Below are 3,823 nucleotides of genomic sequence, written 5' to 3' on the forward strand. Positions count from 1 at the left end.
AACACAAATGTGTGTGTTCTTTGTCCACATGGTATAATGGTAGCATAGCCTGCCCTGCGATCATTAAGATAAGTTCTCTCTCTCTCTCTCTCTCTCTCTCTCTCTCTCTCTCTCTCTCTCTCTCTCTCTCTCTCTCTCTCTCTCTCTGCGTGTGCGTGCGTGTGTCTGCGTGCGTGTGTCAATGATGATGATACCGCCTCCTGATTGCCAGGTGCTTAGCTTGATGACAACCAAGGGGAATCACACGGGTGGACTGCACCGCTGGACGGAGGACAACAAAGCTGCAAAACAGAGGAATTCAAGTTGAAGTTTGATCAAGGATACACGCTATACTATAGACTGAGTGTGAGGTAAGTCTATATTAGCTTACCAACAACAACAACAACATGCTGTTGACTTATTAAAAACACCGTGTGTGTGTGTGTGTGTGTGTGTGTGTGTGTGTGTGTGTGTGTGTGTGTGTGTGTGTGTGTGTGTGTGTGTGTGTGTGTGTGTGTGTGTGTGTGTGTGTGTGTGTGTGTGTGTGTGTGTGTGTGTGTGTGTGTGTGTGTGTGTGTGTGTGTGTGTGTGTGTGTGTGTGTGTGTGTGTGTGTGTGTGTGTGTGGTGGTGCAGCGGGGCATGGAGTGAGGAGGACTGAGAAACTAAACGGGAAACAAACCCGAGCGGGACCGGGACGGGGGACAGCCCTCCCCGGCGGGCGGGCGGGCCGGGGCGGCCAGCCTCTCTGGTCCTCCGCTCACTCGTCACAATCACACGGGCAGAAGGAAGAGCAGGGACAGCTGGCTCTCTCTCTCTCTCTCTCTCTCTCTCTCTCTCACACTCACTCTCTCTCTCTCTCCCTGGACTCTATTTCTTTCCAGACCTGACCGAGACATCCAACACGTTGATCTTGTTTTCTCGGTCTGCTTGTTGAAGGCTATTGGGTAGCTCAGACTGGACTCTTCATTTTTAACGCGTTTTGTGCGTGTTTTGACGAGCGGGACCAATCCCATTTCAGCCCGGGCAGACTGGCGAGCACAGCCCGGGGAGAGATCAGCTGTCAGGCCGTAATGCCACACGAGGAGTGAGAGTACCGATGTGTTGCTCTGGAAGTTTTCTTCAGCGGGACTTGGTAAGAGAATAGCCCGTATAGACTCATGTGCGCAGGGTGGACCGTCCGTGAAGCAGGCGAGTTATGTTATAAAGCGGGGAAACCCCTTTTATTGCGAAGACAGTTGTTATTGATGGCAGTTATATTATAATATGTTTTGGATTGTGACCCCGCACATGCTGTCAAAATAGCAGAAGACCTGTCAGTCTGCTTTTTAACATGGTGTCCTATTCAAAATCGCACAAAATTGTCCTTTTGGTCATATTTTTGACTTTGAGTTGTGAAAAATCTGGTTTTCAAAGCTATGTGATATTTGAAAAGAAGAAGACAAAATTGGTTATCCTTATCTTAGATGTTCTGCCCTATATGTCAATGGTTCTCAACATGGGGTCCGGGGACCACCACGGGTCCTTGAGGTGGTCCCCAGCAAATCGATGAGTTTACAAGGAGTTAGCACAACTGTTTTGATCATAGTTTCTGTTATCGCTCTATACAGTCATGGAATTTCTGGACAAAATCATATCTAACATTATAGCTACAAATATTCTCTGATTTGGGTCTGAGAGACAACATCTCAATTGGTGGACTGTCCGTATGGGGGTCTGTGGCTCTGATGTGGACTCAATTGGGATCCTTGATTATGAAAAAAAGGTGAGATTCACCACACTGTGACAGAAGTGGAGTGGTGTCCAATCAGGGAAAGTCAGGATTGCCTGTTTCAACTCTGCTTCAGTTCAGTTGACTTTGAACACACTTGGTGCCAGCTCCTCATACAGCTTTGTGATGAAGAGAAAGGGACTAGGCTAAACTTCACTCTTTACAGATATGGAGACATTGCAAATGCAAGTGTGATATCAGCCACTTATGTTGAGCATGTGGTGCACTCCCTTTGTGCCATGAAGTGACTCACGCACTAGATATAGAGGGGTATCCCTAACCAAGCCACATCTATTAGATCAGGTTACCCAGACCCTAGACTAGACCAGTTTGGCCTGGCTCTCATATGTGCCTCTCATTGTATGCTTGGATGTATGCTTTAATGATATTTTGTCACGTTGCTCTCCCATTTGTCTCGCATCATTCATCCCCTTCATGGCTAGTATACAGTACCACCAGCAAATCTCTCTATCATGACCTGGGTTATTATACCACCAGCACATCTCTATCATGACCTGGTTTATACCACCAGCACATCTCTATCATGACCTGGTTTATACCACCAGCACATCTCTATCATGACCTGGTTTATACCACCAGCACATCTCTATCATGACCTGGGTTTATACCACCAGCACATCTCTATCATGACCTGGGTTTATACCACAAGCACATCTCTATCATGACCTGGGTTTATACCACCAGCACATCTCTATCATGACCTGGTTTATACCACCAGCACATCTCTATCATGACCTGGGTTTATACCACCAGCACATCTCTATCATGACCTGGTTTATACCACCAGCACATCTCTATCATGACCTGGGTTTATACCACCAGCACATCTCTATCATGACCTGGTTTATACCACCAGCACATCTCTATCATGACCTGGGTTTATACCACCAGCACATCTCTATCATGACCTGGGTTTATACCACCAGCACATCTCTATCATGACCTGGGTTTATACCACCAGCACATCTCTATCATGACCTGGGTTTATACCACCAGCACATCTCTATCATGACCTGGTTTATACCACCAGCACATCTCTATCATGACCTGGGTTTATACCACCAGCACATCTATCATGACCTGGGTTTATACCACCAGCACATCTCTATCATGACCTGGGTTTATACCACCAGCACATCTCTATCATGACCTGGGTTTATACCACCAGCACATCTCTATCATGACCTGGGTTTATACCACCAGCACATCTATCATGACCTGGGTTTATACCACCAGCACATCTCTATCATGACCTGGTTTATACCACCAGCACATCTCTATCATGACCTGGGTTTATACCACCAGCACATCTATCATGACCTGGGTTTATGCCACCAGCACATCTCTATCATGACCTGGGTTTATACCACCAGCACATCTCTATCATGACCTGGGTTTATACCACCAGCACATCTCTATCATGACCTGGGTTTATACCACCAGCACATCTCTATCATGACCTGGGTTTATACCACCAGCACATCTCTATCATGACCTGGGTTTATACCACCAGCACATCTCTATCATGACCTGGGTTTATACCACCAGCACATCTCTATCATGACCTGGGTTTTATACCACCAGCACATCTCTATCATGACCTGGGTTATACCACCACCACATCTCTATCATGACCTGGTTTATACCACCAGCACATCTATCATGACCTGGTTTATACCACCAGCACATCTCTATCATGACCTGGGTTTATACCACCAGCACATCTATCATGACCTGGGTTTATACCACCAGCACATCTCTATCATGACCTGGGTTTATACCACCAGCACATCTCTATCATGACCTGGTTTATACCACCAGCACATCTATCATGACCTGGGTTTATACCACCAGCACATCTCTATCATGACCTGGTTTATACCACCAGCACATCTATCATGACCTGGGTTTATGCCACCAGCACATCTCTATCATGACCTGGGTTTATACCACCAGCACATCTCTATCATGACCTGGGTTTATACCACCAGCACATCTCTATCATGACCTGGGTTTATACCACCAGCACATCTCTATCATGACCTGGGTTTATA

General features: G+C 46.5%; 1 protein-coding gene across 3 annotated transcripts in view; it reads left to right on the forward strand.

The window, feature by feature from the left end:
• Positions 1 to 224: 224 nt before the first annotated feature.
• Positions 225 to 3,823, forward strand: part of mef2ca (myocyte enhancer factor 2ca) — a 31,643-nt gene continuing 28,044 nt past the window's right edge. For 2 of the 3 annotated variants that reach the window (XM_083641754.1, XM_083641757.1), the window contains exon 1: positions 225 to 350. The gene's annotated coding sequence lies outside the window, so the exon portion shown is untranslated. Of the gene's footprint in view, positions 351 to 806; positions 1,113 to 3,823 lie in introns of those variants that run through there. The other variant, XM_083641755.1, reaches the window with a different exon arrangement.

This window comes from Poromitra crassiceps (assembly GCF_964638095.1).
Source record: "Poromitra crassiceps genome assembly, chromosome: 8".
Taxonomy (NCBI): Eukaryota; Metazoa; Chordata; class Actinopteri; order Beryciformes; family Melamphaidae; genus Poromitra; species Poromitra crassiceps.